Raw genomic sequence first — 15,515 nt, 5'->3', positions numbered from 1 at the left:
TGTTTCATTTTCACCACTCCTTCAACATGCTGTACCTCCCTGAGAAAGGAAATTATATTATCATTCTGTATATTTTTGCAATCCATACACTGACTCTCTGTTTCCTCTGCACCCCTGTTGTGTTCATTTAGTAGCTATTGTAAATATACACTGAAAAACACCGAACCTCTTGTGGAAGAAACAATAGTTCCACAGTTTGGAGTGCAATGTGTTCACATTGTCTTTGAAAATAATAATTTAAAAAATAAACAAATGGAAGAAAAAAGGAAAAAATAAAACTAAATCTATTCTAGAGAAAATAAGCTCAAGTTTTCCCCTCCCCACCAGGACACGGTACTCAACCACACAATGGGATGTTTCCTGCTCTGGTGACAGAATGCTGAGCCAGTTTTTGCTGTTTGTCTCTTGTTTTCAAAGAAACAAAGCGACAGCATTAGACAGGAGATGCCAGTGTTACAGAAAGCTAATGTTTGGACACCAAACTTGCTCTGCCTTTCAGGTGGCAACTATTTAATTGATTTTTTTAAATGTAAATAAATATTCAAATGCAATAACACACAGTCATCTCTAAGGGAGGCATAAAATATCAATGTCTACGGACAGATTGGCATCTTCACATAGGTGTACACACAGACACTCCAAACCCATGAAAATAAACACCTCTGAATATCGATGTTTATAAATCTCTGATAGCGTACACACACCCTACAGGAGCATAATTTTAGCAAATATATATCTATACACACACAGAGATTATTCCTAGGAAATACCCTGCGTTACTATTGCAGAAGTATGCCTATATTATGTTACAGTATGAATATGCTTGTATATTTATTATTAAAATACTTACTGTTCCGCCTTTTGAAGTAGATGGACAAATGATTTAGGAGTAGAAATAGACTAGAAACAAAATTAATGCAAATAATGTGTTGATTTTTTTTTTTTAGCTTGATTAGCCAAGCCAATAGAAAATTCTGGAAAACGTATACAATTATTTTAACTGTCATAGACTGGCAATTGTAATTGACATGATTTGTACGAGATGCGGTGTAATAACTGAATATATTAAAAAAAAATCTCATGGCTTGATTACCAGGAGAACATTACTAGTGCCACAATATTATTAACAACACAATTATCATGGCATCCCTAGGACACGCTCTTAGCACTTCAATGCATTAGCGAACCTTTGCTAACGAAGAAAAAATTAAAGTACAGCAAATTTCAAAGCACCAGTTGTACGCAACATCATTAAAAATTTATAAAACTTCCCCTGAACATGACAAGTGTTTGGTTTAAATGAAGATCAGCCATAAGAAGGAGCAGAAATCTTGTTATTCTTTGTCTCTTTCTCTCCCTCTTTTTCTCTTTCTCTCAGACCTCCCCCAACCACCACCACCTCAATCCAGCTGAAATATGTAACCATTACAGAGTGACAGTTTGACACACAATGACCTGTCAGAACATTCATCTCTCAATGTTTTATTTTAGTGAGGAGCCAAACTGCAGAAAAAATAAGCAAGTTGTTTCAAGGCTTGGAATGAGATCAAACATTTCTGGCATCGCCACTTACCAGACCTTTGATTTACAATGGATCTGTCAGAGGCTGATTAGACAGTGTGTGTTTAAAAACCTATAGATGTACCACAATTGCACAAGCTCTGCCCTTCCCTTCGCAGAGCGCATTTCTGCTCTTTGTTTGACTGGAGAGAATGAGCCAGGTTACACTGCAGAACCTTACACCTTGCAAGTGGAAAACACCACATGCAAAACTGCAGGCAGCTGCAATTAAACCTCTTAGGCAGGAGCATTCCCATTCTCCACTAAAAGAAAGCTGTAGCTCTCCGTACTCTGTAATATTCGTTGTGCCAATTTCTATTACCTTCTCCTTCCAGGCCTAAAGTTATAATAGTCTGCAGAGAAAATATACCCAGGAACTGCTGCAATCTCCGTATTTTTTCAATAATGTTCAAAAGCAACACGCAGCTAAAAATTAGTCCGACAACAAAGTGCAGGTGGCTAAAATATTCCCACACTGTAACATTTTTTGCTCATAATTGCAAGGAGGGGGAAAAAAAGGCTAGAAATATATTGTTTCTATTTGTACCTAGAACAGTTGCAGAAAGAGCAGCAGGATTTGTGCCTGGCATTAGAATGTGTAATTCCTTAATACTATATTGTGGCATATGGTTCATTGTAGCAAATTATGAATACATGTGTTTGGAGAGCTTTGGTAGTAAATTTGGGCTTTGTACATCTACAACAATGCCCAAATCTGACAAATATAATTTATATAATATTAAGTTAATACAGTATTATGAAATTAGCTCACTGTAGTAAAGCTGTAATTTTTAAATGAAAGACAATGCGATGAAATGAAAGCAAAATAAACATTAGCATTTTGTGAAAGGTAGAACAAATCTTCCAAAACTCTGCTTTGTAATTTATTATAATGCTGTGTTTATGACTTCCAGTATATTTAAGCCATGGCATCCTTTAACAGTATAGCACAACTACACTGCTGTTCAGAATGATCCCAATCTTTCAACTCCTCTCAGGCAAAGCTCTCAATTAATTTAAGAGAGACTTTTGAATGAATACTGCCTGTGATTAAGCAAGAAGCAGGTTGGAACTCTGGGATCTAGTCCCCATGATGCTCCTTAGGGGTTCAACACTGCATTTGCTCCATGTGGAAAATTCCAATCAAGTTGATAGGGCCATAGGAATATCGGCTATTACTCTGTGTGTTAGACAATTCAAGATATGAAATTATATTTCACATATCCATAAGAGGGAAAGTGAGAAAAGCATTACAATGGGAGCCCCTTAGCTTGTAGGAAATGGAATGTGTTAAAACACATAATTTTATTCTTTCAAGGGAAAGAGGAGAGCAATTAGCCAGAGCAGGAGTCAAAAAGGAAAGGGGAAGGAAGTAAATAAATAAACAAACAAACATTTTGAGGTCATATCACAAGACCCTGAAGCGATGCACAGTTTCTACTATCAACTTACTAAGGAAAAAAGGGAGCACAAAGAAAAACACGTATTAGTATTTTAAGGCTGCGCAGAATTTGTGTTATATTTGCTCCTTAAAAAGATATAACCATTATATCTTACCATAACCATTTCTAGCTCTCCTTTGGTTGGACAAAATAACAGAAATTGTCATCCAAAACCAAAAGTCCTTTGTCTCAGTCAAGGCCTAATTTCTAACATTTAATTTGTGACATGTGGTTTTGGTTTTGTTTTCAAACAGAAAATATGATTTGCAGTATTTCTGAGATTTCACATGTCCTAAACAGCAAAGCACCCTATCAGAAGGGGGATTTCCTGTAGGAGATGCCAAACATCATTTGTCCTCAATATCATGAGCCTGGGGCTCCATCAAGTTACAGTAACTAAAACCCAGAGGTTATGGCCCAGAGGAAAACAACTGTAGAATATAGTGGCTTCACCTATTTGTGAAGTTCATGTCTCAGCCAACGATGAGACGTCACAGATGAAAATGTATGACCTTTCTTTGTGTAAGTGAAAGCCACGTTATACGCTTCTGAATATTGCTACCAACCCAGAGACCCGCTATTGGTATTTATCATTCTGCCACCTTGTTTCATACTCTCTGAAACACAGAGAAAACACTTTTATCTGAGCAATCAGAGAAAGGTTAGAGTTGCATTAACAGGTTAAATGTATGAATGAATCATGAAATACGAATTAGCACAAAATACTAAAATAAAATCCTATGCAAAATGCCTCTATGAAATGCAGATAACATGCATGCCTATACCCCAGATACCGCTGCCTTGATCTCCTTCAGTATCTAAAATCCACAAACTATATAATTCCAACTTTTGCATGGGTAAATCTAATGCTGCATAGCATGTGTGCTATCGTCAAGTGTCATATCCACCTGCAACTTGCGTATCATGAACTACACAACTCCAGCACAAACGTTGGCACATCTTAATGCTGCAAAAACCGACAGATCTGAACTCTGTGAACAGCCTTCATTTTAGATGCAAACAACCACGGCTTTGCCACTACCATTAGGAAACTGAAACATACCAAATAATTAAACTGAGATGGGGCAGATTGCAGAGGTGAGCTCTCTGCTCTCGAGGCCCAGAACCAGCCCACAGCTGCTGTGTTCAAGGGGCAGAGTCTGCAAGCATTCGAGCCCAGAGCTCGAGTGACACGGGGGCATTCCTTGGGAAGAGTGAAAAAGTACAAAGTGATTAACTTTTGGGGTCCATTTTTCTACTCCTTAGGCTGAAAATCAGAGAACAAGACCAGAATTTGACTCTCACAATGCTGTCTAAATGCAAATTCGCAGTAAGGATTAACCCGTTCATCTCTTTCCAGCCACACCCAAAACAAGGGCTCTGACAACTTGGATTTTTGTCAGATTGATCAAGTAGAGTTGATTTCCTGAAGCAACAATGAGATCCAGTACCAGAAAACAAGATCTTTGGCAGGAAAGCCTAGATCCTTCTTAAGAACACTATTAAATTTGAAGAGATTGGCAGGGGACTTTGGGTGACAAGGAAGCAGCACAAACACCTTCACTGCAGCAATTCTGTGTGATCCCACCCTGCCTGTGCATCTCCACCCTGTAACTTCTGAATCTACAAACTCATTTCAACCAAGCTGACAGAAGGGTGAAAAGTTCAAAGATATTCAAGTTCCTACACATTTTTTGAGTGTGCCATATCCAGAAAGAAAAGAATAATCCTTTTACTGACCTTGGGAACACTTTCAGAATGACCTCATACCTTATCAGATATCAAAGAATCTGTAGTGGTATGATTAAAAACACACAAAATATAGAAAAAAGCTAGAGGACAAACAGCTTTTGGACATCAAGTAACAATATATAAATGCATGGCAAACCAGACTTCAACAGCTTCACTGAAATGACACATTTTGACATTTGTAATAACTAATTAAGAATAATTTACCTCAAAGCATAGAGGAAAGGAGATGAAAATAATCAATATCCCTGATTCAGTTATGCAGGGTATTTGATCATCTACAGTTTATATACTTAATAAAAGTTGCAAAACTTTATTATGTTCCCAGCATTACTCAGCTCCACCAACATGAACCTGTATTATATTCCTCAACTATCCACGTTAGACATTCCAGATGGATTTTCCTTGTTTTCAGACTGCCTGCACTCACAATGCAAAATTCTGTGTTAACTTGAAGTATCCTCTCACACACACATAAATGTATGCATATTTATACCCACATAAAATCTAACTCTGCCACTTTAGTCTGTGACAGACTGTACAATAATTAGCATTGTCAATTACTAATTATAGCATGGCCAAAGATACAGTTATGAAAATGCAGCAAAGTAACAGCTTTGGTAATTTCAAAGAATTACACCTTTATTCTGTCGCATTTGAATATTTCCACTTTTATCTATTCTTATAAATGCAGAAAAACAAGAACAATAGATAACATTTTCAAAGCCAAATTTAAGGACACACTGTTCAGACCTCTTATTGTTCAAAGAACATGTCCCCCTCATTCTGTCCTTTTTAAAAATCAGTTAAATATAAACAAATTAACTTCCTATGCATGTTGCTTCTGAGAGAATTACTTTTCATTTTTAGAGTGGTTTTCCATCACTACAAACCTTTTCCTTTCCCTTATGCACCAGCAAACATACTGATACAATTTAAAGGTCATGTTCTTTTCAAACTGACAGGGCCCTCCAAAATTTTGACGAGAGTCCCTCCAAGAATCACACCATACAAACGGAAAGGAATTAAGTAAAGCATCACTTGATGTAGGCTCAATCATGTGAACTGATTAGAAAATGTAACCATGGAGAGAGGTGATTCAAAGTGTGACGGACAACCTTTCAAAGAAAGGAGATGTCATGTTGATAATAATAAGCAAGTACCTGACATTGAAGGAGGGGGTGAACACAGAGGGTCAATAAAGATATAATTGCCTTCAGCTACTAAAAAAAAAAAAAACAACAAAACACCACAAAACAAAACAAACAACAAAAAACCCCACAACAAAGCACCAACCAAAAACCCAAATCTCTTTTCTAACTTTGGTTTCTTCACACACCAAGATAAATATTTAAAATGATCAGAGCATTTTATTTGTGTAGTTCAAGTTAAGTTTTAGCCAAAAATTACTGAAAAATGTATTAATAACATTCCAGTTGCTCAGCTTGTTCTTTCACCCCGTGAAAAGAATACCATGAAGTTCAAAGCCAAATATACAGTTTGTCTTAAAGGTTATATTGATACATATTGATCTGCATTACAAGTTAGATCATATTTAAGAAAATAGGACTGGCTTTGGATTGTAATACCCACATCATTCAAGGAAATGCTACAAGCAAAAAGTAAATGTGCTTTTGAAAGACACCGTTTATCAGGAAGATGATATACATTTTAAACAGAAGTCTAAATCTTTGAGGGAAACACAGTACAAGCTGGGTTAGGACAAAAAGATCTCTCTACAAAGTAAAAGCAACAGCTACCATGTGTTCTCAACTTTAGATGAATCTGCAGCCCAAAAGAATACCCCACCCTCTATCACATTTAATCAATATAAAACTCAGTTAAATTCAAGAAACAGGTAAAAGTAATTGAAAAGTATCATATTCCTGTCCTCTTCTTGACAGTAAAAAATATTTACCCTATTTTTAAAATTATTTATTTATTTCATAGTTCTCTAACTGCTGTTCTTTCCTTTCCCATCAGTTGCTATGATTTATGGCACTCAAAACAGATCCAGCATGTCATGAACTATTATGGTAACAATTTGAAAACATTACATCCAAGATCATTTTAATGATAAGACTTGTCTTCTCTTGTCGATATTAAAATGCATATAATGTATATGAATAAATGGAATCTTAACTGATTTAGATACTATATTCTTATTGATGTCAAAGAGGTCAGTGAACACATCTAATGTTTTAGCCGACCATGGATTGAAGATTACAGTTACATAAAAAGTAGTCATGGAGCCTTTCTCCTGTAGCACAAATTCAGCCCAAATTTGCACCAGGTAGGGTAACTTAAATAGTTCAGGCAAAATAATTCAGAGATAAAAGTCAAGTTCACACTGGACAAATGCCCATTTCATCAAGAAAGTAATAAACCATGGCACCCATGACAAACTCTGATGCTATTTGCTTGACACAGTGCCTGTTCAAGGCTTGTCCATGTGTTGCAGATTGAAAGCTGCAGGACACAACCAAGGTGACACCCCAGTCATACAATCTACCGCCTGTCTTGGAGAGAAACAAGGTATTACTGCAATCTAGGTCTTTTGCAATTGCTCCCTGGACTGCTGGCTAATGAGGTCAGACAGTACTGTCCATTCTAGACATATTCTTTGCAGGGTATCATCTCTCCAAGAGACATTCCATGAGGACATACCCTTAAATATGCCATCAAAGCAAATTATAATGATAGAATTTATTAACATTTTTTATGAGGCAAAAAGCATACTTCTAAGGAAACATAAAATAAAAACAAGACCAAATAGCAAATGAATTTCTGAAACTATGTAGTAGATGTTGTTATACCACTGGAAAGCTTTTCTTACACGCAAGGACAACAGCTGAGGTTAAGATTTGCAGACACCCCTGACCAGAGATCTTAACCAGACCTCCTTTTTTCAGCAACCAAAAGCTTCCCCACACCAAGCGAGTGACCAAGTCTCTGCAGTCACATCTGTATGGGGGGGACTGACTTTTTTGCTTTAGCTCCATACCTCTGAACACTTTCTTTCTAAAAAGAAAAGCTGACACTGAGATTATTTAAATCAGTAAATGAATACCACAATTCCTCAAATTGCACGGTGGGTGGAACCCCAAAGGGGCTCAGTTGTCTTTAATGCAATGTGCACTCTGAAAAAAGTGACCATTGGGTTTGCGGCCAACACTGGCCAACTCCATGCTTGAACGAAAATATAGAGACACTGGAGGAGGTCAGGGGTGAAGTCAGAAAGAAAAAAATAAAAAGGAGCAAGACAGTGGAGAAAGGACATGGGATTTATAATACAAACAAATGAAAAATCAGAAAGAAATTACACAGGAATATTAGTAGTGTCAGAGAGGCGTAATGGGCAAAAGATGCAGCAAGAATTGCTCACCCTCTGTTCAGGCACATGGCCATGGCACTGGTCATAGGCTGCACCTACACCAGCATCTCAGTCCAGAACAGTGGTACAGCTTTGGGTGAATTTATTCCCTCTTATTGTAGTTGGCTTTGTTAATAAAACTGTTTTGATGACCTGATTCCAGACTCCTTTTGTAGGCCAAAAAAAAAAAATCAGAAGCTCTACCAGATGTGTACCAGATGTGCTCCATTAGTCAGTGTAAGCAAAAGGTGCACATCAACAACTGTTTCTCAGTCATCTCCAAATTTAGACAGGATGGGGATGTTCGGTTCCGGTGGCCACACTAACCATAGTCTAAAGTAAAAAATCTCAAAACATACTTACTGTAGATATGAGGCCTCAGCACAAATCAATTTAAATTGATACATTTATAGGGAGCCTAATTACTTGCCAATGCAGAGTGTCATAGAAAACTTAGGTTAATAGATTTCAACCTCTGTCAGAGAAAGGGGACATACCTTTCTTGAGCATGGACATTCTTCCTTGAGCATGTGCTAGATGACAAAACCATTTGGAACATGAGACCTTAATTTCAAAGTACATGTTTAATCATCTTCCTTACAGAAGATTAAATTCTGATGCAAATGGAAGGGGATGGAGCCATCCCATCACTGCCTGATGTTCCCTGCTAAAAGAGAATGGGGAGGGCATAATGCAAAAAAAGAAGCCAAGCATTTAAGGGAGAAGACATAAAAGCAAAACCCAGGGGTTGCAAAATCCACATGAACTAAACCCATGACTCAAATTAGTATAATTGAAAACCATTAAGCTCAGCTCTGTTCAAGTAAAAATTAACTTTATAGTGACTATCATTATAAACTATTGCTTCATCAGGAAAATACATCATGGTTATATTTTATAATTTTTATTCTCTCTTCCATGTAGCTGCTAGAAGGCAGTTACAATGAGAACTGGTTCTTTCCAAAGTTGTTAACAAGACACATTCCTTTTGGTTCATGGCTAGTATTATGAGAGTTTCTGTCTTATGTCACTATTTCTGACACATGCTGGAGACAGAACATCTTGGCTCAAAAAATACTGGACCATCATTTTATGGGAAGAGACTTTCTAGACCACAGAAGCAGATAGATTTACAACTGACAACACAGAGGTAATGATAACCTACGCTTACACAGCCCAGAGTCTTACATACTGTAAACTCAATTAGCAATTCTTTTATCTTCACCCAGAACAGATATATAGAAAATTGCAGATTGAGGGCTTTTCTCATATAGCTCTGACCACAAGGATAAATACTGCCTTGCTTCAGCAACATAATTTTTAGCCCTCTCATTTTTCATCCCGTTCAAGTTGTTTGAATCTAGGAGTCCATATTCCAGGCAGGCAGAGCACTCATTTATGAACACAACGCAGGCAAATGTGCATTTGTTGGAGATGAAAGGCATAGAGTTGCCCATAATTTTGCCACAAATAAACTCCTCCTTTGGTTTATGCTACATCATACCCTTCCACGTGAATAGTTTTGATAAAGACCTGTTACTCCCTTTTCTTTCACTATACACAGTGTGGATACATTAGATAAACACTTTTATATGTTCCCGTCAAGGAGAAATATCCCACACAACGAAGCAGACCTTGTGAAATAACATTTCACTTATCTGTTATGTCTTTCTGAACCTTCCCTAAGAACTGTAATTCTCTAATCCTAGTATACAGCTGCATATAGGCTTGCTCCAAGAAATTTCTATTCTCAAAGACCAGCAAACAAATGCAGACATACAGGTGAGGAAGGTTTGAACAGCAATATGTACATTATTTTATAACTTTTTTCTTTCTTTTTCGTTACACCTAAAAGAGTTATTTTAATAACAGGCAATTTACAAGCGCACACAGAATTTGAAGAGGTCTTCAAAATACTTTGGAGAAATAGATCATATACTCTAAGCCAAAAGAATATATCATTTTTATCTATTAGGGTTTTTTACATTTTTACTGGGTCTCAGTGATTTACTAGTATAAAATAAAACACAGAGTTACACTCTAGTTACAAAAACATGGCCAATATGAGAACAGAGAGAGCAGTAAAGTTCAAAACTACAGTGAATGCAGGGGATTTGAGCTAACATAGTACAACAATGAAGTTATTTTTCCAAACTTACCCGTGTGTTTGCAATAAATATGGTAATCAAGTAAATTAAAAACCTGTTGCATTTACACACTTCTGTCCACACTTGTCAATCATTTTTCAACAGCAAATACTTCAAGACAGTGGTTATAACCTCTGCTAACAGAAAAGAACAGCCTATTTTGGTGAAATAAAGTTGACATTTAATTTACTCTTGTAATTTAAGTTGTTCATTCATTGCTCTTGTATGTTGACAGATAAGATTCCTTTAATGTTCTTGAGCAAAACAATAAATACAGTGTAGTTAAATTTTAGATGTGAAAACATTATGCTTTGTCTTGACAGCACCACAGTTAGGCATAAAGTTATAATGTTCAAATAGTCTCTTCTGAGACTCTCTGTGTCATAAAACATGCTGTCTTTCAAAGTTTATATGTAGCTGTCATTTGACTTTTCCTGAAATCAGAAATAGACGGATGCTTATCCTACAGATTTGAATGTCTTTCTCCTTCGGCCCCAGCTCCATGCTATGAATAGACACAGGTCTATCTGATAATAAAGGAAACTTTCCCTAGCACAACTTCTGTGATTAGGAGCCAGGCCCAAGTAATAATGCTGTCTGCTCATCCAGGAGCCACTGTGTCAGCCACAGCCCCACCAGCCCAGACTGTCACTGCTGGCACTGAGGGCCCCTCACGGGGTGGCTCCAGTGACCCAGCAGGTCTCACTGGGCTCCACACACCCACTCACAGCCAGAAGAGGCTTCCTCCTCCCCAGCCCTACCCCAAGTTTCCCACAGCAGAGTCTCAGACCTCTGGACCCTTTAAACAATGGCATGACAGAACAGCAACAACAGCCCGAGCTGGTGCCCCTGAGGAGGGACCCCCAAAAACAAACTGCTGGGCTTTTATCCCCTTGCACTCTAAAGCTCTGTAGTCTGGGATGTCCCTGCCCAGCTCCTGCGCTGGCTCTGGTGTCCCTTACCCAGCTGTGCCACAGGTCCCTGGGCCCTGTGTCACTCAGTGGGTTGGCAGGTCACAGGCTCGTGCCTGGGCTGACACCCAGACTCCACCTGCTCAGAATGGATTCCTCAACAGCTGGTGGGTTGGGACTTTTTGGGGGTTGTGTTATTGTTGGGGCTTTGTTTTTTTTCAATAAAAGCATCACTTCAGCAAACTTGTTTCAAGAAACCTAAATTCACTGCTCACAGGGCAATTTCTCCTTTTGGCCCTAACAACTCTGATGATATTTCACCCAGTGGTCTAGGAGTTATTTCTCTGATAATGAAGAAATGGATACATCCATCACACTTTGTGTACATGAAGTAGACCAAGTTCAGCTGCAAATTTTCATATACAAATACATCTATTTTTTTGTGCATTAAAGACCTAACGTATCCATTGTTTCCTGTTTAGCCCAAGAGATTAAGATCTTCACATTCCATAATCACTGCAGGTAATCTCTCCCATTTCCTACATTCTTGAACAGTAATTGTCTAATATCTACATTTGGCAGATTTGTCTCAAAATAAAATTACATATTTAAAAAAAGGGCTTGTATTATGAGAATACATTCAGTGATGTGGAAGCTACAAAGAAAACCCCAGATGGCTCAGACAATAATAAGATATAATATTAAATTTAGACCTTTCATCAAATGTCCTCGAATTCATACTAAGGTCTCTTTTCAGCTTTGTACTTTCTTCTTATTTTAAATGTTAATGGATTATCAAAATCATCAAATTCTGTCATATAATCCAGAATGTCTGCTTTTTTAACCACTGAAAATGAACTGCATAATTTCTGTACAGACAGAACACTATATCAAATTGATCTGCAAAGAAGCAGACACCCTCAGCAACTACTTCACAGGTACATATTAATTTCATGGTGCATTATTAGGACAGATACCTCAGCACGTTCCTGATGGCCCTATTACTATGCCCTCATTCTCTAAAAGCCATTGTGCTTATATAATCTGTTATTCAAACCTCTGCAGACTTCTGAGCAAAGGAGCAAGGGATGCTCTCAATCATCAGAGCACACACCGAGGTGCTCAAACCACCATCAACATCCAAGGATGAAATCACTGATGCAAGATCTCACAGAACACTGCTGCCTGCTGCAGAATAGATGGAATTTCTCAGTCTAGGTATTCTACACTGCCTTTTCCCTCTACAAAAACTAGTCCAAAAAAGGTGTCATTGCAAAAGGAAAGTGTTCATAAACAGCAGTGCCTTTCTGCTTGAAACACCAGGGTTGAAAGAGGGCTTCAAGCTCACTGAAAGTAGAATAGCAGTTGAAGAAAGTCAGAGGAAGCAAGCACAAGAGGAGGAATGTGTGATATGTCAAAGGAGCTTGTTCCATCCAAATTTCAGGGAAAAACAGACTAAGTATCCTAACATTTCACAGGAAGGGGAAAAGAGAAAAACGTATCATTCTCTATGGCTCAGATGTTTTGTGTTTTTATGAGACCCCTGGGTTGCAGAATCCATAGTGGTCATCAGGCAGGCACAGCAGTTTCTATGCATTTCCACAGATTAGCACATGGATCATGCATGTAAAAAGGGAAACTTGGCTCGTGCTGTGTGATAACATGGACTATTGAACCAGTTTTTCAGAGCTATGAACAGCCACAAGCAAACTGAGCAGGACTGGGTGTTCTGTCAGGATTCCTTGCCCTTGAGTTCTTCCTACCAAAACCCATATCCCACACCCAGCAAGTGAAAGCAGTCAATTGCTCTGCAGCAAAATACTACCTTCAGAAACCATGTTTGTGTCTAAAGGCTGAAGCACACACTGAATGATCCAGAGAGTCTGCAAGAATAAGAGGAAGAGCTCAAAACCACATGAACTTATTTTGTGCAGAAGTCAATGGGTTGGTTAGCTAAAAAAGAAAGCAGCCAACTAAGTTATCCTCAGAGCTGCTATAATTCACCTTCAACATCCAGAGAATACTACAAGGCAATTTCCTCCCTCTGTTTAACCAAGACTCCCCTAAAAGATAATATTATTGCTAGTTCAAGATTCATTAAACATACTTTGTTGCCACTAAAATATTACATAGTAAGAATTACTGCAAAAAATGGTATGTTTTAAATTAGAGCCAAAGGATCTCAGATTCTGAACAGTAATTACTTATAGTTTAGTATAAATCAAAAGAAATAGTAAACAAAGTATGTTTGAACAATAGAAGAAATCCTCTTTATTTCATCATAAACATTCAACTTTCTTCATGAGAGGCAGTATGTCTCTCCCTGCAAGGGAACCTTCCCACTCTGCTAGAGGAATATTAGGACACCTAGGAGGCTTTACCAAATCCTGATAGTTTCAACAACAGCAAAAATAAACAAATAAATAAATAGACAGATAAAAACCCCAAAAAGAATCTTCCTTGCTCAGCATCTAAAGACTAGACCAAGAGGAAAGAATTAAGACAAAACTTGAAGAGTAGAAAATATGGTATACAGCGGAGATACAGCTCTGTATCTCTACTCTGCGTCTGTTTCCTACTAATTAATGCCTCGTGAAAAGGCAAGGTTTAAACTGCAAATAGAGACACAAGCTCTGTTCAAAAATGTTTCCATTTTCATGACCAACATTTCCAGCACAGAACACAGACTCAAATTACAAACTTTCTCATTGGGCCAGCCCAGTGTAAATCATACCTGTTAACCCTTTTAATGCAAACCATGACTGCCAGGAGTGCAGAGATGCAGTTATGAAATTCAGACATGCTATCTGGGAGATATCTTTTCCTTCTTTCATCTGCTAAATCTCAATCTGAAAATGCAGCAGTTTCAATTAAAGTAGAATATAAAGTATATAAACATAGGCTAATGCCTGAATTTGAAATGCAGCATGTGCCCTAAGGCACTGTATCATAATTCAGCCTTGCTTTCGTTCTGTCTAAATGTGTGCTCACCAACAATAAAGGCAGGCTCTGCTTTGTCACACAGGTGGAATCTTTGTCTTTCCACTCTCTTTGATTTGATCTCTCCTACTTCAAAGCTGGCATATTGCAAAACTTTTTTGCAAAGTTTACACAGACTTGAACTTCATTGCAGCATGACCTTATAACTACAACAGCTCTGAGCTCCTTGAGACATTGATCATGTCTACATCGATGTTGGTACAATACCCACTGTAACAGGGCATTGTCTAAGGCTGGGGACTCTGGGCAATATTGTAACATAAATATTAAATAATAATAAAGTTCTGTCAAGTCAGTGATCTGTGAACTACAGCAGGTTCACGTGATCATGTATTATGGCTCAAAGGCAGCACTCAGCAGCCATCATATAAAATCTCTATGGTCTAAAAAGTACTTAAACAATGATTTACACACAAGTCATAAAATTAATAGGAATTACATATATTCCAAACTTCTACATACACCAAAATTTATATTTGTGCTATAGATAAGAAACTTCAAGGGGTTGTTTTTTTTTTTTTTTTTGCTTTGTCCTTACAAAAACTATTTCCATTTCAAACTCTGAAAATGTTCAGAGATATATACATATGCTATTAAAATACAAATGAACAACAGGGCATCAAAACATTGAAAGATTTGATAAAATCTGGAAATACACTCTGCATTAACTGACAAGTATAATTAGAAATTAGTTCAAAGTAGTAAAAGAGTTCCACATGAAGGTTCTCAAAATAGGGCTAAAATTGATTTTCCAGTTCATCCATTCCTAGTCAATAATTTTCACCCATGCCATAAGAGCTGTGTGGTGTGTCCTAATATTCCTTTCTGAGAAAAATGCAAGTTGAGCTGCCTTACTTGGAAAATTGAGTTTTCACAGAGAGGTAACAAACAGCAAGTGAAGGAAAAAGAAAATTACAAAAGTGAACTCACAAAAACACTTATTTGGGTATCTCATTAAGGGACAGGCGGAAAAAAAGAAAAGAAAAATGAGAAAACAAAACCAGAAGCACACTGTAAAGTGTAAAACAATAGCTCAACACATATCTGTCTTTCACTTGGCTATGATGAGCCTTGTGTATTTAAATGGAAACAAGACCTACTTCAAAGCAAGCGAAAAACCATTCACTAAACCAGCCAAATGTGCCATTAGCCCTTTATAAGACTAAGCCAATTATGGTTAAACCTGCTGTGTTTTTATTTTCATGCTACTTCAGTTAAGCATGGGCAATTTAAATGGCTTTGGAACAGAGGGGTTACATGCTTCACAGTCAACTAAGGTATATCCCCACTTTTCCCCCAGTGCAAATTCCAGGGATAGGTATTATGCAGAGAT

The 15,515-nt window shown here is 37.6% G+C and overlaps 1 long non-coding RNA gene across 11 annotated transcripts in view; it reads right to left on the bottom strand.

Annotated features, from left to right (window-relative positions):
* The window catches only part of LOC137481086 (uncharacterized), a 203,478-nt gene that overhangs the window by 38,206 nt on the left and 149,757 nt on the right, over positions 1 to 15,515 (bottom strand). The window contains exon 1 of one of the 11 annotated variants that reach the window (XR_011003307.1): positions 851 to 902. The exons of the other annotated variants lie outside the window; for them this stretch is intronic. This is a non-coding gene — a long non-coding RNA (uncharacterized lncRNA). Of the gene's footprint in view, positions 1 to 850; positions 903 to 15,515 lie in introns of those variants that run through there. 11 annotated transcript variants of the gene reach the window in all.

Source organism: Anomalospiza imberbis, chromosome 12 (assembly GCF_031753505.1).
Source record: "Anomalospiza imberbis isolate Cuckoo-Finch-1a 21T00152 chromosome 12, ASM3175350v1, whole genome shotgun sequence".
Taxonomy (NCBI): Eukaryota; Metazoa; Chordata; class Aves; order Passeriformes; family Viduidae; genus Anomalospiza; species Anomalospiza imberbis.
The sequence above is the reverse complement of the archived record's forward strand: the minus strand, read 5'-3'. Positions and strand labels throughout refer to the sequence as shown.